At 38.1% G+C, this 22,486-nt stretch overlaps 1 long non-coding RNA gene across 1 annotated transcript; it reads right to left on the bottom strand.

Annotated features, from left to right (window-relative positions):
* Nucleotides 1-9,889: 9,889 nt before the first annotated feature.
* LOC148754814 (uncharacterized) lies at nucleotides 9,890-21,093 on the bottom strand. Its single transcript, XR_016019560.1, has 3 exons — nucleotides 21,027-21,093; nucleotides 15,617-15,755; nucleotides 9,890-10,518 (listed from the first exon to the last, which is right to left on the bottom strand). It is a non-coding gene; the product is annotated as an uncharacterized LOC148754814 (long non-coding RNA).
* Nucleotides 21,094-22,486: the final 1,393 nt, after the last annotated feature.

Here is a 22,486-nt window from a genome sequence, read left to right as displayed (position 1 = left end):
CGTGGAGAATGATATAGCGAGTAAATATGTGAACTGTCCTAAGTGGGTACAAAATATTCTAAGTGAAACCTACACCTGTCTTGCTCCTGGCAGCACTGACCTTGTGGGTTCTTGGAAAAGTGAGAAATGAGAAAGAGGAAGATGAGGAAAACACAAGGGAGAATGATAACTTAAACAGTGGATTCACTGGTACAGTTCTTGGAGGCACGGACTCCATCTTGTACCATGTATTTTCTCCTCATGCCTATAGTCAATCCCCAGTGAAAACTGGAATTAGTCATTCAAAAATTTAAGCATCTCCTGGGATAGTGTCTCTTAACAAGAGGGTTGTGGCAAACTCACAAGAAGTGGCAGCCCCTATTTCAGGCAGAGTCACCTTCCATGCATGAGAACTGCCATTTCCCTGGGACTCCTCTGAAGCCAACTTCCATTTAGGGGTGAATGGAAGTTTTACATGAAACAAGTAGGTGTCATAACTCGTAAGAACTAAACCACTGAGGATGGAAAAACACTCTTCAGAGTCTTCTCCATTTCTCCAGAACTCAGGAGGTATAAAGCTTCTAATAAATGAGATCTTCCAGCAAAATAATTTCCAAATAGGTCAAAAGAAATCAGTCTTTATGTTCCAACCCATAGCATCAGTTGTCCTATATTGCACAGTAAAGGGTTTGAGCCAGTAGCTCTAACTCAGAATCTTAGTGCTTAAACCTCTCCAACTTCAAATATAATCAATTCTGCCTTCCTCTCTTTTATGTCTGTCACTTTCTTACTGTTGCCATTTCAGGACCTGTCTATTACTCACCTGGACTACTATAACAGCTTCCTAAATGTCCTAACTGTAGCCTTTCCTTCCATTCCAAACACCATACACAAACCCACCCAGTTAAACACAAACAGCTCTATTGCCCAATGCAGAACCCTCCTTGGCTCCCTATTGCCTAAAAATAAAGCACAAATTCATTAAAATTCCTTACGCTCTAACCCTCCTTTTTAACTTCTAGCTACTCCTGTCTGTATATTCTAAGTTCTAATTAGACCACCTAACATTTTGAAACATAGAGACATCCTGTCTCTACACCTTTGCTTTCGCCAGTCCCTTCACCTCCTAACTTCCTCTTTACCTGCTGAAATTATACGCATCCCTTAAGAACCAGCTGAAATTGTACCCCCCTTCCCACCATGCTTTCCTAGATTTCTGCACATAGAGGTGACCCCTGCTCTTCTGAGCCCTGTGGATCTTTGTCAGTGCCTTTACTGCATTTATACTGACATGACACATATTTTTACATTTATTAGACTTACAAACCTCCTACTTGACTGCATACTTCCTAAGGGCAAGTGCTATTTATAACAAATGCTTAAGTTTTTTCTAGCATTTAGTTCAGTCTTCTACACAGTAGCGTGGTATTAGGCCTAAAATTAAGGCCCAAAATTATGTGTGCCTTTACATTAGGGGAAAACCAGGAGGACCTCAGATGACCTAATCACAAGTTTCCCTCCCCAATGTGCTCCAGTGAATAAGTCCCCATCCAAACAACCCTCCTCATCATGGGACCAGGCAGAGTGCCTGCTTGTCTTTGAGAAATGGGTTTCAGTTCCCTGACAGCCCAGGAAATTATTCAAATGAGCCAATCACATCCTCCAATAGGAATCAAGGGTCACATCACCCTGTTCTTACTATAAAGCCTGGCTTCCACAACCCCTGCTTATTCATTCTGTTCCCAGGTGCAACCATCATGTAGCCCTGCTTGGCACGCAAAGTCCTCCTCCCCATAACTCTAGGGCAGGAATCCCCTCACCAGTGGGGTGACAAGGAAGTGATCAAACAAGTTACTTACTAAATAAATTTACTTGTTTAATTAAAAACAAACAAACAAAAAACAGTAATAGTTTTGGTATTAAGACATCATTCTGATTACACCCTATGTTCTTGAGTGCTAGGATGACGCCTCTGGTTTGCATTTCTCAGAACCTTTAGCATAGTAAGTTCCAAGGTGACTAAAATATTAAGTCCTCAGCCAATTAAGTTGTTAATCAGCAGATGAACACTCAGACATACAGGTTTGAGCTTTGGGGGCTGGGCTGCTTTGCTGTGGATAATAGTCAGGCATAAACTGAGTTGCAAACAAAAAAGCATGACGCTATATGTTTAAAGAAATTATTCTTATGCATACAAAAGAAAATTAGAGTTAATGTGATTCCTCTTATAATAAAAACATGAGAATTTGCACACCCTAAAAACCCCCCTTGGGAGGCAACAACGCTATTGCCAAGATACTACCGGGATTTAAAATATTTTAGAAATTTCTTTGGGATATCTGACACCATTAACTACTGGCACATGGAAATTTCTCGTTGTCTGATAGTGTATCATTTTATAAAAACAATAAAAAAATACAGGCCTAGTCAGGCAAATAAGGTGAATAATGTGATCAAGCTAAGTAATACAGTTTGGACTCAAGAACTGGTAAGATGATTAGTATTGAAGCTAATTTTCTCTCAAAGCTGGTAACATTCTAAAATGTTCTCCTAATCGCCATTTTGTGACAGACTTTTTCCAAAAGGGCTAATTATTGCAAGATGGAAGTACTCTCTCAAGGTGACTACAATGAATGGGCAACATGTTTTTAAATGTATAATTTTGGATTTATTTGTTTAAAAAATAATAGAAATAATCTCTTTACCAATACCTATGTAAAACCAGTATCTATGTAAAAGCAAATATGTAATTATATGTTAATACTTTAATATATGATAGATGTTCAAATTCTAAACTAGAATATTTCAAGTAATGAAATAGTGTGAGCAAATCCTATAATAGATTTTTTTCACTGAATGTATATAGAAGGAGATCATTGGGTGTTTGAAAACCAAATTAACAATTAAAGCTGGTATTAAAATACATTTTTGTTAGTTTGACATAAACTTTTTAGTAAACATAAGCATTTTAAACTTTTATGTATGAAAATCCATTTTCTTTATATACATACACAGATGCATACTATTAGACATTTTGCACATATTGATGTATTTTAGCTCTGAATTTTGAAAACTCGCCACCATTTATTCTATTTCAAGGAGTAAGTCTGATCATTAATATTTACTACAAATTTTCTTCACATAACCTGAGCCAACACAATGAATCTTTTTAAAATATAGAATCATTTAAAAAAGGTTTCCTTATTCCTCATTTGCCTGAGCTGGATACCTTTGAAACTGTTTATAGGAAGCCAAAGACTTATCTTTTCCTTCTATCACCTGGTCAGTTTTCTTTTTCTCTTGTATCGTATCAGCAGAAAATGCAACAGGAAATTACATCCATGTTGCTAGTGTGTTGTTTGAATAACTAAGACTGGCATCATGAGACAACAGGCTTCAGATCAACTAAAAATGAGACCTATCAGGATCTGAATCAGCTGTATGTCCCATTTTCCTACCTGAAAACAGCTCAATTCACATAATCAGAGTAAGGAGATGTTATAGGTGACAATTGCCAGAAGCTAAATGTATCCCTTTGAGAAGCTCCAGTTCTTTTGTGTCATTTCTAATCAGAAAACTACAGCTTTAATAATGCCAGCAAACATTTACCTGATCATGATTGGGTTATTATTTATTATTATTATTATTATTATTATTATTATCAATCAGCTCACAGGTTGGTCATTACCTTTTTTTTAATCAACCTATTCTCCCTCCAGGAAGTTCATGGGTTAGAAAAGAAATAAAATCAATGTCCACTCCTGTTAGAAATAATGGCCATTTTCAAGGACGATTTAGTTTCATCTAAAACCTAATAAATAAAATTGATGGGACACTGATTGATAAAGTCTGAGGCCCACAAAAACAGTGATAAGTCAGTCACCTTAGCCCCTTCCTGACAGGGTTGCTGAGAATCAAATGTGACAGCGTAGCTAAAGAGAACATTGAGAAAGTTAAAATCACCAGGCCTGCCCAGATCTGTCTCCAGAATTCACTGCGATCCACAGTTATAGCAAGACGTAAGGGGCAAGTAACGGCTAACATGCCACTTCCTCCCACGGACAAAGCCACAGAAAAAGGCCATCATGAATTCCTCGAGCAAACCCGGTTAATCTTTCCCAGAGCACGTGGAAAAAAGTCAGAGTCCAGGAACACCACTGAATTCAGAAACCATACACTGCCTCTAATTTACTAATAAGCCATGAAGTATTGTCATAAATTACTTAAACTAACTGGTACTTGTCCAATTAAATGAACAAACTACATCCTGCAAGGCAGTGGCCTTGAGGATTTATGGCAGTTGTTTGTTTGCATGCTAATTTGCCAAATTTCGTTTAGCTGCTCTGGGTCTCCTCCTTCACCTTATGTTAATCAGTCAGGCCCTACAGTGCACATATTTTCAGGTCTGCTTTTCCAGTCAAGAGCATGACCATTTTTAATCTCGACAAGTTTCCTCACGCATTAACAGTGGAGGCCATGAGTAAGCAGCAAATGCATAGTGACAGGACAGTCTGTGTTGCAGATGATGGAGGAGGGTAACCGATGTGAGAGTTTAGTTAGGATGTCATGGGTGCTGCACACAGAGACCATTAAGGGAAAATGTGCAGAGCTCTCCTGGCCCATTTCCCATCCCCTGACAGAGCCTGAGTCCTGACATGGATCAACATGGCAAGCAGGGACAATTCTCCTTAAATGAAAATGAACAAGGAGAAAAAACATGCATTACCTTCTCAACAAGATCTATGTAGGCTTGCAGACCCAGACCAAAGTCAAGGGAACGCTCAGTCAATGCCTTCTTTCCTATATTCCTCTTGCTCCAAAACAAACATGTGCTCATTAAAGAACTGTTGTAGTTTTTCATTGGTCAAGTTAGTGCAAAGTTGCTCAAGGCTGTTATGCTTCAAAGATGTGATTAGGTAGGAAAGAGAGACAAAAATAAAATTGAGAAAATAGTTATCTATTTGAGGTAATGAATATGTTGATTAACTTGACTGTGGTGATTATTTCACAACGTATATGTGTACCAAATCATCAAATTGTACACTTAAATATATACAGTTTTAATTGTCAAATATACCTCATTAAAAAAAAGAAAATTGACATCCACTTGGAGAACTGTAGAGAAAACCATAACCACTATTACCGTGTTTCCTCAAAAATAAGACCTAGCCGGACAATCAGCTCTAATGCATCTTTTGGAGCAAAAATTAATATAAGACCTGGTCTTATTTTACTATAAGACCAGGTCTTATATAATACAATATAATATGATATGATATGATATGATATGATATGATATGATATGATATGATATGATATGATATAATACCGGGTCTTATATTAATTATTGCTCCAAAAGACGTATTAGAGCTGATTGTCCGGCTAGGTCTTACTTTCAGAGAAACATGGTATATGGTGGCAAATGGACCCAGTAAGTAACAAATGTTCAATTAAATTCTTACCTCGTTCAGATATACCCATAAACTAAAGATTATGACAATAATACTTAATGATATTGCAATTCAAGATCATAAAATACTCCTTTATCTCTATTTACCTTTACTTAAGTCTGACTTAATTTCTTAATCCTATTAATTATAATTATTATTTAATATTAACAATGGCTCTTTTCCAACCAAAGTAGCTTTTAACTTTTGCACAGAATGAATCTCATCATGCTTTGACTATGTTCAATTTTCTGATGTTCTATTCACATTTTCTAACCTCCTTGTAAATATGCATTGACTTCATTCTTACCAGATATACTTACATCAAGGATTTCAAAACCAGTGATGTCAAGAACGCCAATGAAGAATTGCCTTGACAGTTTGGCATCCAGGGCCCTGTTGATACGTGCCACCGGCCACTGAAACATCCTTTCATATATTGACTTGGACAGGGCACCGACAGCATAGGTCATCTAAGGATCACATTGAAAGCACTACATCTGAGAGCAGTGTTCATTTTAATCCTGGGCATTCTCTATTAGTAACTGCCTTCTAGTAAAATCAGGATATATGTATTGACTTTCTAGCATGCTGCTAAGATGATACATGAGAGGAAATACAATATAGTGGGAGAAAAGGAAGGGAGGAATGGGAAAAGGGAAGAAAGAAAGGGGAAAGAAGGTGAGTTACCCTGGTGCCTTTTTACCCAACACTCCTGTGAGAGAAATTATGGTCCTGTTACTGAAGAACCAAATATCCTGAGCTGAGGTGGCCATGAGTTCTAAAGCCTTGCTGTTCAAAGTGTGGTCCCAAGATTTGCAGCATCAGCACCACCTGGGAGCTTGTCAAAGATGCTAGCTCCAGTCCCAGACCTATGAATCAGAATTTGCGCTTTAATGCAATTCCCTGCTGATTCATACCATATATTTGAAAAGTACTGGTAGAGTAGGTGAAGAATCTGGAATCCCTAGCCCTTGTCCTACAGCTGCTGTTGTAGCTGCTAATGAATTGTGTAACCTTTGGCAAGTGACCTAACCTCTCTGGGCTGCAGTATTTTCATCTGAGTAATGTTCTTGAAGGTTCTTTCTAGCCTCTGCTTCCACCTTCTTCATGATATTAGTTCCCGGGACTGCTCTCAACTCCCTGTAGGGAGAACGGCAATTTAGTGTATCATTCTGACTCAGATTCTCCTACTGTAAAACTCAGGCTGTGTTCCCCTCCCTTGTAGTGTGTGGCAAAGGCTCTCACATAACCTACTGGGGAGAGCTCCAGCCTCTGTGCCTGGAGGATGCTGTGCAAATGCAGCTCCTACGTCCCTGATGCAGAGGCACTGGTGCAGTAGCAGGTTTCTGACAGATTCCAAGGAGGAGTGAGTTTCAGCTGGATGTGTTCCAAGCCTGGAAGTAGAATGTGCTTCAACCACTTAACATTTAAAATAGGCCTATCACATCCATCCTTCAGCTGTACAGGAGAGAGCACGCAACAGGAGCCAGTTGGTGTCTGGTGGTGATTTAGTTCTGAGTCACCCACTCTCTGATCAGTTATCTTGAGTCATTTCCACAGTAATCCATACGCCGGATGGCATCACAGCTTTTTTTATTACCAGCGTCAAGAGCACACCCTCACAGATAAAGAATGAAGAATAATTTTTATCCTCTGGAGCACTGAGGAAATCACTCTGTCTACAGCAGTCACTTTGAAACTTTAAAAAGAACATGACTAACTTGCTCACCTCCTTTTAATTCCATAAATACTTGAGGAGTGGGGGTAGGAGAAAAGCTGGACAGGTGTAAGGAGGAGTGAAGAATACTGGAAGAAAGTCTGAAGGTGTTGGCAGAGGAAGAAATAGGTGGTATGATGTCTGCTGAATGAATTAATGAAACCAATAAACCAATGTGTGGAACATTAATTAATCATTTTCATCATTTTCTGTCCAATGACAGAGGAATTAGGCAGCTAAACCTACACTTCCACTTTTCAGGGATGAAATGGACGAAATTAGCTCTTTTTAAAATAACCTTGCAGAAGACTTTGATTACTGGGGGGCAATAATGCATGATAGCAAGAACAAAAACAAAAAAAGATGGAGTCGGCCATAGTTTTAATCACCTTGATCCCTATCTTTCTCATCTGTAAAATAAAAATATTAAAATATGCATATCTCAAGGTTGTTGGGAGAAATTCAATGTGGCAGAGGATGTGAATATATACAGCACAATATTTGGCACTTAGTATCCAATAAGTGTTAGTTCCCCCTTTCCCCTCCCCTTTCCTCTTTTATCACTTCCTCATCCTCACTCCAGTATTTACTTGTTGTGTCACCTTGAGCAGCTAATCTTTCTAAGGTTCACTGTCTTTAACTACAAAATGGAAATATAAATAAGACCAATTTTGCGGGCTTGCTGTTCGATTGAACGAGCTATCCATACAAAGCACTTAACACAGCACCCACAGTAAGCACCCAGTGGCTACTGATTTTTATTTTATCATCATCAATCTTTGTTAAGTTAAAGTAAATTATTTCTAATAGGCATAGTTAGAACTCTCATAGAATAAAATATTAGTCCTGAGGAACCTTAGTTCTCGATAATCATGTATAGTGAGTGGCTCTCAGCTCAGGATGGTACCTCTTCCAAAGGAGTAGTGCTTTCGGGAACAGGGAGGGCGTTTTCTGATTGTCATGACTGAGTGTGCTACTGGCAATTAGCCCCTGGGAACAGGAGTGTAAAACCTCCTACAACTTGCTGAACACTCTCATTGTCCTATTTAGATGCCAATCACTCCTCCATTGAAACACACAACGGAATTCAATCTCTTCTTTCGGGTGCTCAGAGAGATGATGATATTTGATCAGTGTCCCCGAGCCCGTTAGCATAAGAGCTAAAACTAAATTTTGTAGTGTGCTAGAACTAAATTCTGTAGAATGTTAGCACTGCAAGAATTTTTGCCATCTTTTGCAATTGTCATCAACTGAGCATATACATACATCTCTATTCTTAGCAGTGGCCAATTGTCTCTATAAAGTCAGTAAAATTCCTAGGAAAAGCCTTACAGTGTGCTTTCTTACTCTGTCTCCAGGAGAGGGAGGAAGAGACGGAGGGAGGGTGAAGGATGAGGGTTTTTTTTTCCTTTTTCTTTTAATGTTGAATAATAAATTAGCTTGCTTCACTGGTTCTATTATAGTAAAGGCTGGTATGGTAACTCAGTCCCTGAGAGCACAATATTAAAGAGGCATAGGGTTGATTTCAGTCCTCCTATGGGCTTATTAGTTTTATACAGAGCGAGGACTTGTTCTGTAATCATAGCATGTCATGCAGGCATGTTGTCGTGAATGTCTTAAAAAGCAAGAAACTGCCAAGTGCCTCTAAACTCACTGCTAAAAAATAGTTCAACTACTTGTCCTGATGATCATGGTTCAAGTTCTGCTCAATATTTAGTTTAATATTTATGGAGCACCTACTGCTTGCAGGGACTGTGCTAAATGCTGAGGATATTAAGATGAATTAGACACAGTCCACGGCCTCAAGGAGCTCAGGTTACCAGGGCAGACAAAAATATAAGCCAATTGTTTCAGTATAGTTAGTATTATGGTAGAGGTAGAATTATTGACTTATAGACTAAGTAAAACTAGGAAATTAATTTTGACTAGTTGTTGAAATGTTTTAAATAACATAGTCATACCAGATACTTTAGTATATCAAAAGAAATAGACTTTACTGCAGTCAAAATAATGGTCTTCTAACACAAATGTGTACATTTATCTCTCATTTTCAGATTGCATGGAGTAAAACAATTCAAGTGTCACCTGAATACTACCTGTGTGTCCTTTGGAATGTTACTTATGCTCCCTAATCCTTAGCTTGCTCTGCTGGAAAAACATTAAGTATTCCTGTCTTCCCTCCTTATCTCTGAGTATTGTAAGAATGGAAGGAAATCACACCTATGAATGCTTAATACATATTATATGTGATTATATCATTTCCTCTTTCCAGAAAGACTACATTTCTCAGCCCTCCTTTAGCTAAGTGGATAATATGACTAATTCTCACCAATAGAATACTAGTGAAAGTGATATCACTTCTAGCCGCAAGCACTTAAGGTGGGGGTGCTTTCTCCACAAATTATCCTTTTCCTTTATGGAGCAACTTTGGACGCCATGTGTTCCAGATGGCCTAACTACAAAATGGAAGAAGGCTGTCCAATGTTTATTGGACTTGGTGAGAGTAAGAAATAAATGTTTATTGCATTGTCACTGAAATTTTAGGATGTGTTACTACAACATGCTTATCTCATCCTAACTAATACACATTAAATTACTATTTTGAAATGCACTAGCATAGTTAGATGGTCTTATTACCCAGAAGCCCTGGGAGTATCTACTGTATTCTGGTAAAGCCTCAGAGCACTTGTTATTCTATCATTAAAAACATTCTCCTAGATGCTGAACAAAACCTACATGACCTTTCATCTTTTATTTGTGTTCATAATCCTCCTGCCTTCACACACTAACTTCAGCATTGTTCTGAAATCCTTTCTTAACTGTGTCACCATGTGTCTGTTACTCTAAAAAGTCAATATTTCAAACAGATCAGGGATGCCAATTTGCAAATTTGATTCATGTCAGACATCAACAGCTTTGAAAGCTTCTTAGCTGGACAACAAAGATGTTGATCACAAAACGTAAAGGGCTTGCCTGCATCTGCAGAGATTTTTTTTTTTTGCAGATGGAAAACTAACAAAATGGTATATTTCTGACTTGAAAGACTCTTAGCACAAGAGCATTCACTGTGGTGTGCATCGTAAGTGAAAACATTTGGAATATTCATCACAGTAGTCCTCCTCCCCCTTTTTTTTCACCTTTTTTAAATAGAAGCTATTTTTGCAGACAACATAAACTGAAACATATACAAGTACAATGTGTATACAATTATCACAACTTCATAGAATCATAATGCTCTGAAAATATCACCTTACCTGTTCTACATTTTGAGCTCTAGTAACATATTCATTACCAACTTTGATTCTAGGATGGATCAAGCCCTTCACCAACTCAGAGGATTTAATGCCCAGGAGGAAAGCAGCTTTGTCAGCACTGTGTCAGAAGAAGGAAGGGAAAGGAGGAGGGAAGGAGGGAGAGGCAGGGGAAGAGGGGAAGAAAAAACACTGTTAAAATTTGTTCCTTTATAACCAAACAGACTACCCAAAGGATGGAAAGATGGTATGTTTGAACCAATGTAGCAAAGTAGATTGTAGTTTTGAAATAAATACCTCAATCCTAAATGTTTAAAGACTCTATTTCTTGGAAATGCAAAATCAAAACCACATGAAATGCCACTTCACACCTACTAGAATGGCTATAATCAAAAAGACAGAATAAGTGTTGGTGAAGAGGTGGAAAAATTGGAACACTCATACATTGCTGCTTAGAACGTACATAGCACAACTGCTGTGAAAAATAGTTTGGTAGCTACTCAAAAGTAAAGCAGAGTTACTCTAGTACCCAGAAATTCTACTCCAGGTATATACTCAATAGAAATGAAAACATATGTTCATACAAAAAACAAAACAACAAAAAAAACTGTACACAAATGTTCCTAGCAGCATTGCTCATAATAGTAAAAAAATGGAAAAACCCAAATGTTCATCAACTGATGAAAAAACAAAACGTGGTATATAAATACAATGGAATATTTTTCAGCCATAAAAAGAAACGAAGTACTGATACATATTACAACATGGATAAAACTTGAAAATGTTATGCTACACGAAAAAGCCAGATACAAAAGGCCACTTATTATATGATTCCATTTATATGAACTGTCCAGAATAGGCAAATACAGAGACAAAAAGTAGATGTGGATTGCCAGGGGCTAGGGAGAGACGGGAACGGGAAGTAACTTCTGAAGGGTACAGGGTTACTTTTTGGAGTAATGAAACGTTCTGGAATTAGATAGTGGTGACGGTCATACAACCTATGGATACACTAAATCTCACTGAACTGTATACTTTTAAAGGATGAATTTTGTGGTGTGTGAATTATAGCTTAATTTTAAAAAGAATCTGTTTCTTGATATTGGTTCTTTCTAAAAAGAAATATTTATTTGAAGGACATGGAATATCTCATTTTTATTATTTGCCTATTTTTCCTTTCTCTGTATACATTGTAGCTTCTTTCAATGAAACATGGATTTGTAATTTGTTAATTCAAGACAACCAGCAATCAACAGAAGCCCAGACACTTGCCCACTATCTATCAAAAACCCTGCTTTATCCTGTGAAGTCTGTTTGTGCAATAGTGCCCTCTGCTGCCCCCGAAGAATACTTGCAACCCACACAATTGCACTCATAAAACAGTTCTTCCATTTTTTAAGGAAAGAAGTGGAAAAGAATAAGTGTTATCAGAAGAAAAGTAAATAGGCACGTAACACATTAGGTGTTAAAAAATAGTGCAAAAGAATGCCACAGGAAAGAAGTTATAAGCACATTTCAAATTGTATATTTCTTCAGTTATCAAACAAAAGGAACATTTCACTCATTTGAAATCTCCTTGCTACATCTTCTATTTTAAAGGAATCCTGAGATATACTTGTATATCTGGTGTAGTCACGCTGTAAAATACTGTTTTACAATAGAAGGAAACGCGGTCTTTCCTTACTTTACTAAGAAGTACGAAATTTCATGAGCAATAACCACAAACGGGATAAAGTTAAAAACAAAAACAAACAAACAAAAAACAATTAGAGAACTATATGCCATTTGTATTAACAATATCCCTTTGCTTTTTGTGGGTCTTTAAATTTTTCACAAAGGCTTAAAAAGCTTGACATGTTTGATTTGCTTGTTAACTAAACTCAATATATATTGTGCATACATTTCTGCAAGCTATATACCTACTCTATGTCAATGATAATAGCCTAGGTACTCAGTTGTTATGAAACCTTTCAAAATGCAAAGATTGTTTGGAAAAATAAATGGAAAAATCAAAAGTAGAGCAGACATGCTTACCTATGCCAAGATATCGAGATATGCCTGCTAAAAGCGTGCCATGTTTGAAGATTTAAAAAAAAAAAAAAGCCTGATTGTTTCAAGGTGAGACTCCAGTGGGTCAGAACCATAAGTTGTTTGGATTGGAAGAAACTTTAGAGACCATCTAACCCAACATGAAAATAGTTAAAAGAAAGGGGAAAATGCAACATGCCTGATGAATCTGAGGGGAGATGGCTAATAACTGACAAGGTGAAAAATGAATAATTCCAAATTATCTGTCCAGGAAATAAAGACAGGAGTTTGGTCTAAGCTTTGGGAGCATTCAGACGGACATTAAAGGTAATAATAGTCTCAAGTTCATATATCCATTTTCCAGTGTTAAAAACAGTCCTTTGAGGGCCGACCCGGTGGCTCAGGTGGTTGGAGCACCGTGCTCCTAGCGCCAAGGTTGATGGTTTGATTCCCACATGGGCCAGTGAGCTGCACCCTCTACAGCTAAAATCATGAACAATGGCTCTCCCTGGAGCTGCGCTGCTGTAAGCAGCCGGAGGTCGTGAGCAGCTGTGAGCAGCCCACCTAGAGCCAGTGACTGACTGCCTCAGCCCAGAGGGAAACTCAAGGACACAGTTCCCTGGGCCAGGGAGCTGCGTCCTAAACAACTAGACTGAGAAACAACAGCTTGAACTGGAGTGGGGGTGGGGCGGTGGAAGAAGGGGAAAAAATAAAAAAATAAAAAAGAACAGTCCTTTGAGTCTATGTTATCCACCAACAAAGGAAGCCCCAATTTTCTGTACAGTATCCTACCTTAAACTTTAACAAATACCATCCAACAATTCAGGATTATTTCTCGCCCACTCCAGAGACAGTCAAGTATTAACAGAGGAATAGCATCCCTTGGATTTATCCCAGAGGTGTACATTATACATTACAAATGTACTTTTTTGACAGAAAAGAGTGGTTATCATTTTCCAAAAAATAAAGTACTTCACTCAAGGTTTACAGTTTTACAACCAAGATGAAAATAGTTTAAATCTGTGAAGAAATGTCCATCTGACATTCAGAAAATGCTCTTGCAAACATAGCAATGTCTGTAAACACATTTTCATCATGTGACCTGATAGGGTCTCAAAAGAGGCTTAATAAAATTCCTGCCAATAAACATTCCCTCAGGACCTTATAAATAAACTCACAGATTTTAATTAGGTTGTATAATCTTACCTGGGAGGGATAACATATAATTAGCAGGGGTTCCCAAACACTGGTGTGAATCAGAATAACAGAGTTAATACAGAAACAAAGGACTGGCTCGCTGAAGGAGGTTAGGGTCTGGGCTTATTTGTATTACATTCTCCAAATTCATATACATGAAGACTGGAGAACAAAGTCCTTATCCCAGTGGCCCTCAACCTTCACTACATATTGGTGTCATCTGGCAAGTTGTAAAAACAAACACTGATGACTGCACCCACCCCCAGGGGATCAGTTTTCTTTGGTCTGGGTGAGGCCTGAACTTCAAAAGTTTAAAAACTCTCCAGCTAATTCAGATATAAATCCAAGTTTGGAAAATACTCTCTAGAGAATGGTACCTGGGTTAGATAGGTACATTTTGAAGTCAAGAAGATAGAGAGAACAAAGTCTGATTTCACCTAAAAATAGGTAAGAAGGTTGAGAAAAACAAAAGGCAATTCTTTCCAACTTCACAATTTTATCTCAGTTGAGTGTCATATGTAAATTACCAGATATGAAGAAAGAAACAAAACCTAGTTTTGTCAATCCACAACCTGGCTAATCTGAAAGAGGGGTCATGATAATGACATTGAATAGTCTAATGAGAGGTTGGAATATGATTTCCAAGCTGTTCATATTTCATTACTTTATAGAACAAAGTTTACTGAGCACTTGATATGTACTAGGCGTGGTGCTAGACACTATAGTAGGAAGAGAGATAAGGAAAAAGCTTCAGCATCAAGGAGTTTATAATCCAGGAGGGTAAATAGAACACAAGCAAAAATAGCAAGTAAGTCAGTAAGACAACTACAGAAGAAATAAAGAAATCAAGTATTATAAAAGTTTGAAATAAGAAGAGATCCCTCACAGTAGTGAAAAGTGGAAGTAACTCAAATGTCCATCGATGGATGAAATAAAATGTGGTATATACATATAATGGAATGTTATTCACACTTAAAAGGAAATAAAATTCTGACACACACAATATGGATGAATCTTAAAGACATTTCTCTAAGTGGAAAAAGTCAGATACAAAATAACAAATATTGTATGATTCCACTTACATGAGGTGCCTAGAATAGACACAGAAAGTAGGATAATGGTTGCGAGAGGCTGGGGAAGGGGGAAATGGGGATTTATTGTTTAATAGGTATAGAGTTTCAGATTAGAATGATGAAACATTTCTGGAGATGAATAGTGGTGACGGCTGCACAACAATATGAAGGTGCTTACCATCACTAAACTGTAAAATGGCATTAAACTTAAAATGGTTATAATGGCAAATTTTGTGTTATGTATATTTCACCACAATTTAAAATATAAAATAAAATAAAATATTTGTTGAAGGAGTTGAATGTTTTCTCTTTTTGCTTCAGTGGCCAGGAATTTTAATATTAAATAACTATAACAGCTATGCTTTCTTCTTCTCATAATTGTGACTTTCTATTTTAATGATTCTAGACAGATCATTCATTGTAAAATACCTCAAATCTTTTTGGTAATAAGGCAAGACTATAGATTTATAAAATGTGAATAAAAAACAAAGGGAAATGAAGTCATTGTGGTCTCAGTCCAGTGAAAACTTCATCTTTGGGATTCTAAAGATCTTTGTTCACACCTCCATTATGTCACTTAATACATTTTATCTGCTTCTTTCTTGGTTTTTCTCAATAGACTATATGTATGTGCTGAAGGCTGGCTATGTTCTAGTCAATCCTGCACCATCCCAGTTGAACAAATTCACTGGTACCCTCAATAATTAATTAAGAAATGCTTTTTATTCTGAGATAGAAGGATTCTACAACAGAATGGTGGTTCAAAGAATAATTTGAGGAATAGCAATTGAGGGAGATTCCTGATTAATTTCAATACTTTCGAAAAACCAAGAGGAGAGGTCAACTGCAAAGAAAAGGGGAGTCGGCCTGGGATCAGGGATTTGAAGAGAATATATGCTTTGTCATCAAAGTAATTCTTACTTTCTGTGCCATCTGCTTCCACTTGCTCTTCTCTGGGTGTCTGTTTAAATTTCATGTTTCCAAAGTGCATGATCACTGCAGTGAGTTTATAGGATCCATGCTTCTCTTCAGGAAAAAAGCCCAAGATGTCCGTGGCTTGCTATAAAAAGAGAAACAGATGGTAGTGTCTTCATTTGCCTAATGGCTGCAGTAAGCACCTCACCCCCACTATGTGTCACACCTCCCTACACTCTGTAGGCTCCAGAAGGGAATGAGACAGATCACCACAGCCAGGAGGTGTGACAGCTCTGTTCAAAGCAATGCAAATCGGCTCTGTTGGCACTTGGTCACCCACGTCTACTTATCCCTTTAAAAAAGATTTAGGAAGACATCAGATTGAGCTTATTTGATTCCAAGTCATTTTAGACGTTTCCATGATGTCCTATGTCCCTCCTCTCCCTTCCAGCAATCAATCATCAACGGTCTATATGAGGTAAATTATTTTGCTTTTCATGGTTATGGCAAAAAAATAGCTCCATATCTGATGGGTTGCTTATTTCTGGGATTCCATATATTCTCCCAACTTTATTCCAGAGCAGATGTATTTCGAAGGCGAGCAAAAGGAAGTGTTTAAGAAAAACCTTGTCATCAAAGAACTGCATCCTAAGAAGCCACTGCACACAATAAGATGTTAATAGAGTAGAAGATGGAAATTGGTACAATCTTTCTTGTGGTGAATTTAGAATATGTATGAACTATAAAAAATTTTATATTCCTTCCCTAGTCATTTCACTTTTAGGAAGCTAGCATTAGGTGAATCTGATATACAGAAAAAGCATTTACCTACAAAGGTATTCACCACACTAGAAAAATAAAACAACAAACAAACAAAAAGCCTTGAGTCTAACAATAGGAGAATAGCTAAATAAACTACAGGACAAACACCTGATAAAATATTAAGTATCAATGTAAATGTTTATGAAGAGTTTGTAATAATACTGAAAACGCTTATAACATTACATGAAAAGCAAACTGAATATATTAAATAGTATATGCAGTATGTTTTTACTAAAATCAAAAACAAAAACTATATAAGAGCAACATGAGAGAAAAAAATAAAGACTATAAAGCTATACATATATATGCCAAAAAATGTATACACATTTCAAGAAAGGAAAAACCTGTATTAAAATTGTAATACTCAATATATGCCGATAGCAAAAGATGAATACAAGTCATGTGTACACATTTTTTTTGCACCCCCGGTATATACCAAGGTAAACAGTGGTTGCCATTGAATTGAAACGTCTTCCTATTTTTCATATGTCCCAAAATTACTATACTGACAACATGCACTTTTAAAATCAATAAGTAAACTTCATATAGAAGCAGTCCTGGAGGGACAACTTCCACTCTTTTCCTTCCCCCGCACCCCTCCAGGAAAGAAGGTCATTTCTCCAGGACGCTTTGGTAGAATGAAAATCTAAGATGCTTTCTTTCCTTTCTCATTGTCATTACCAGACTTTGCTTTGATAACTAACAAGCCTCACATCTGTGGCCAGCAATTCTTCAGCACCATCCAAGCACTCCACAGCAACTACTCCATGAGAGCAAAAGTGCAAGTCAGAAGGATTTTCAGACACCAGGAGCATATCTGCAGTGGGAAACCCACCAGTTAAACAGCTTAAAGAAACCCATGAAGCCTTGGAAAATAATTGACCAATATTCACAGTTTACTCTTACAGCGGATAGCATATTTGTAAACAAGCCAAAATAAAATCCATATTCAATACCCAAACCTCTGCAATCAATTATTTTCCTCTATTAACTCGTCAGGCATGCATTATTGCCTCCCAAGAGAAGACCAGGCAGGCCAAATCTAAAAGCAAATTCAATTGTAGCAGCTTGAATTGGTGTGGAAGAAAACAGATAATGCGTGTTGGCAAAACTTTGAAAACAGGAATTTGGTCTAGATGCGTGGTTGAGGATGGAAGAACAAAAAATGTTTTGTGAAATTATAAGTATAATAGGCCTGAGCTTCAAAGGCTAGGAAGCAGGCAGACCTCGGGGTCAGCGCTCAGGGAACATTAGCAGTAGCATCCTGTCACAGCACATCCTCCCCATTAGAAGGCTGAGTCCATATTCCAAGGGACCCATAATCAGCTACTGTGTACATCGCTGCACCTCTGATGTGTCTAAGACTCCTGACATGATTCACTTAGTCAGGAAACATGATGGGGGCCAAAGTCAAGGCAGGCTGTCAGGAGCGCATCAGCAACTGACTCAGCCACATCACGTTAACCTCTTAATTTCTAACACTCTCTGACAAGGAAGTTTTTTTGAGCTGATCTGATATTTCTGTTCATCATTCAATGAAATGAAGTTCTGTTATCCTGAACCTCTCATCTCAGAAACAAAGAAATTGGGCTACTATGCAAATGTTCATAGAGGCTCTATTTGGAAACAACCCAAATGTCCATCAATAGTTAAACTATTGTATATCCATATAATGGCTTATTACTCAAAATAGTTATGCTGAGTGAAATAAGCCAGACAAAAAAAAGAGTATGAAACCATCTTATAAAATTCTAGAAAAGAATTTTTTATTTTATTTTTGTGTAAGCTAAAGGAGATTTACTCACTGAAATCTCAAAAGATCTTGGGCATGCACATGAATCTTGTTAGAAGTTCTTCTTCATGTCTCTCTTTGTCCAGAGGAATTTCCCCATTTAAAACTCATAGTTTTTACTGTATATACAGCCTAAACCATAGCCATCTATGACTATGTCATTTTACTCTGTGTAAAATCATTTAAAAAATAGTGGTACAACAGAACAACAAAAAAACACTAACAAGTAAATTTAATTGTAAAACATTCATATAATTTGGTCCTTCTCCAAACCAAGTGGAGATATAAAAGAATCAATTAGCTATGAATCGAGAATACTGGAGAGAAGTTTGGACTCATAACCAACTTTGGAAGCCAACAGATAGATCATCTAGATTGATGGCATTAAAGATCATTTCTATCACCACGAATAGATTCAAGCATTGAGCCACAGGACACTCTAAAGTCATGGGCTAGATGAAAGAGAGGAACCCACCCACAAAGAAATGCCCAGAGATTTAGGAAAGAAACAAGGGAGGAAGGTCTACTGGAAGCTAAGGAGAAAGATTTTTAAGGAGGGACTACTCAGTGATGTCAAATACTGTCACACTCTAAAAGTCAAGACTATCTCTATATAGTCTTGTGCAAGCTTCACTCATCATGGCTTTACTGATGGCTCCCAAACATGTATTTATTTTCTGAGCTCCAGACCTAGAACTCCAACTTGCCATTGGACATGTCAGTGTAGAGCCATAAGTAGCTCAAATGGTTCCTTATGTCAGTGAATGTCCCCACCCTACCCAGGCCAGACACCTGGGTGCCATGATGTCCTGTCCTTTCACTTCTGTCATAGCTCAAATACAAACATTTCCATGTCTTTCAAATCAAAGCATTGATTTCATCTTTGCTATGGGAGGAGATAAGGATACAAAAATAATATAATCCCTTTCCCCAAGGTGGCTAGAGGAATCACACACATAAACAGTGCAGGAAATGCTGCTGCGTGTTTTTAGGGTGGGGGCATCCATCAGTTGGCTGATTCATTAAAAAAAAATCTACTTTCCAAGATTACTTTGCCATGAATTACCTTTTAGATCATTCTAAATTGTGACCTTTAAATACTTTTCATTTTATGTTACTTTTGATCATTTTCATTCTGGTCCTAATGATCAAAGGTGCTATATTTGACATTTTCTCTATGTTAAATATAGGAAAATAGAAGACTAGAAAGACTCACTATTTGCCCAGAACCAGTTAATGATGAATTGAATTTAAAATGGTCTCTAGTATTTGTTAGACTATGCCACTCTCCTACTCAAACCTGTAACTATAATAGGATTCCATTTCCTCCTTTGTCATAGACAGGAGGGTCTTGCTTCTATCCAAACAGGCTCATTTGGATAACCACTGAGGGAGACAGAGCAGGTGAGGGGAACACCATGTGGCTGTGGTCTACAGGGCCGGGAAGAGGAAGGAGTCACAATTCAGGAGGGGGCTGGTAGTATTTGTTACCCAGCAAGGGTTCACTATCTGATGTACATAGAAGCCAATAATGTGGCCTCGGCTTTCAAGAAAAGAGAGCTTGGTTTGCAAATTGACTGGCAAGTATACAGGAGGTAAGATTCAAATCTGTCGTACTGATCCTAGGTTTGGTGCAGAACATTAAGGGGTAGAAGTTTAAGGGTTCACAAGTGTTACTTATGAGGGGTGCAAACTTTGGTTCCGGGTCTTGTTAAACCGGATAGGACCAGTTTGTACTGAACAACCTTTTTGGTTGTTCATTTCTCAGTCTTGGGGAATAGGGAATGACCACTCTAGTTACTTCCTGCTGATAAAGAGACAAAGTAAGGAAAAATGCAAGGCAGCATTAGAAAGTAGAACACTAGAACGATACAAGCAAATATCACAAAGAGGAACAATAGCAACCCAAACAACAGCAACTATAGTAAGAATTTAGGTTTATACAGGCCAGGCAGTGTTACAAAAGAAAACCATTTTGCTAAATATTGACCAATTTTGAAGAATACATCCTAAAGGACTACAGTCAGGTATAATATTCCTCATGATATTACATGGTTATAAATCTGATTATAATGCAATTGACAAAGAAATTTGTTTTTCTGTAATACATATTACAATAATATTTAACATTTTAAGATAACTAAAATTATTTCTATTTGACAACCTCCCATGTAATTTTAATTTCCTAATTAAACTTTCTCTTATTATAAGGAGAGAAAGAACAAATCTTTGGGGCATTCCAGAGCCCACTGAAATAACCCAAACCCATGTCCGGGTTAACAAAAAGTGTCCTTTTAAAACCTAAACCCTGAGATGTTTGTCAAACACACTTGATCAAAAAGATCATATATCACTATGAATCGTTTACCCATAGTGACAATAAAAGATAGGTTACCTAATGTTAGCAAAACTTCAGTACTTAGGTTAAGATGATCAGGTTAATTATATCACATGTTTAAGCCAATTAATGTGTGTGGGGGGTACGGTACTTTTGATTTAAAACAAAGCACACATAAAACAAGACCTACACACATATATAACACAGTAGATTGAGTACTCTTTCAGACAAAGAAATCCAAGACCCTAGGATTCTAACCCAAGATTCGAAACTCAAACCTGACCTGTAAGGACCTCAGCAGTTGTTACCTTTCCTCCAATTGTCTCCCTAAGGGGGGACTCAAACCCACCATCCTAGCCCTGGACCTCTAACCCAAGTCTCTGGGGGTAGGACTCGCATCCACAGTCCTCAAGAGATTTTTTCCGACAATTTAGGTACAAGTGCATTTTAACAAGGTCACTCACCCAAAAAGACAAGACACGTGGCCCAGGAGCTGTTTGTTTTCTCAGAAGTGAAAGCACGGAAGAGGCTGGAGCAACAAGGTGGTGTCTGGGGAGGCAGAAACTCAGCAGCAGCCTCTAGACAAACCGGTTTAGGTAGCCACTCAGCGTCATCTGCAAGGGCCCACATTCCATCAGGGGCTACAGTGACTCGGGCAGGAAATCCCTTTGTAGTTACCAAAATTGTTACCTAGCAAGGGCTTGCGACCCCACATGCACAGAAGCCTATGCTGTGCACCGGTTTTTGAGAAAAGAAAGATGCTTTATTTGCAAGCCCACTAGCAAGAAGCCAGGAGGCAAGGCTCAAATCTGTCCTACTGACCTAGGGTCGGGGGCGGGGTTTTAAGGGGGGTAGCAGTTCAAGGGTTCACAAGTGTTACTCATGACTTGTGTAAACTCTGGCTCCGGGTCTTGTTAAAGACCCTGGTGTTGGACCAGTTAGAGCTGGCCTACAGTTATAGTAGCAAGGCAGAATGATGGGCCCAAGTGCTGTTTATTACACACTTCTCCCTGAGCACCTCCCTGCCTCAGCTGTATCCTTTCTAGAAGTCATTAGGCACACCTAATGGACTTTTCTTCCATTTCCTTACCACCAGAACTATGGCTGCTGTCCCAGTCTAACCATTCGCTGGAGCAGCTGCGCTCAGTAGGCAGTGGTGGTTCTAAAGAATGTACAGACTAAATGCCTGAGTGTTTGAGAAACGCAGAAAGGCCTTTAGCTGAAACCATTGTCCCCACTGGGCCTTATAAAATTTTATTTTCAAGGAAAAATAAATTTTAATTGGATTGAGGACTGAGGTCATCTCAAAGGAGTATCGTGTAAACAGGAATTACTTTATTTAATTAATTTCCTTTCTACCAAGAGAAATGGCCCTGAGAGAATGAAAAACAAAGTGAATTCATTTTTATGAGACACCATGAGGGCCAGAGAGATTGTGTAGGCCAGTGAGAGCCCCCACAGAAGACTGTTGACCATGGAATTGACTATTGGCACATGGAATGAGGACTTTGTCAGGAGGGATAGAGGTGGATAGCATAGAGAAGAGGGATGATAGAACGCTAAAGGCAAAAGTTGATTGCTTCATAATTTCTAAAAGTGCAGACATCAACCTTTGTACAGGTTCATTTGGAGACGCCACTCTCCAGTAGGAGATGCAAAGAGTTCATTAAGAGTATTTTATCATTTGAGGTTTCGTTTTGTCATCCTGACATTAAATTTTCCCTAATACTTGGGTGAACATTCTCCGAGACTCAGCTGTGGTCACCATGAAAAGCAGCAAAGCCGATATTGGGCCCAAACAGTTTAGGATCATTAACAAATGAACATCTGGAGCTAGTGCCTCTATGCCATATCACCCCTCACTACCTGTTCCTTACATGTATGTGTACAGCTGAAGAGGTAGTGCACTGCTCACCTCCAGAGA

The sequence above is a fragment of the Rhinolophus sinicus genome, chromosome 17 (assembly GCF_057876585.1).
Source record: "Rhinolophus sinicus isolate RSI-liver-muscle chromosome 17, RSI-T2T, whole genome shotgun sequence".
Lineage (NCBI taxonomy): Eukaryota > Metazoa > Chordata > Mammalia > Chiroptera > Rhinolophidae > Rhinolophus > Rhinolophus sinicus.
The sequence above is the reverse complement of the archived record's forward strand: the minus strand, read 5'-3'. Positions and strand labels throughout refer to the sequence as shown.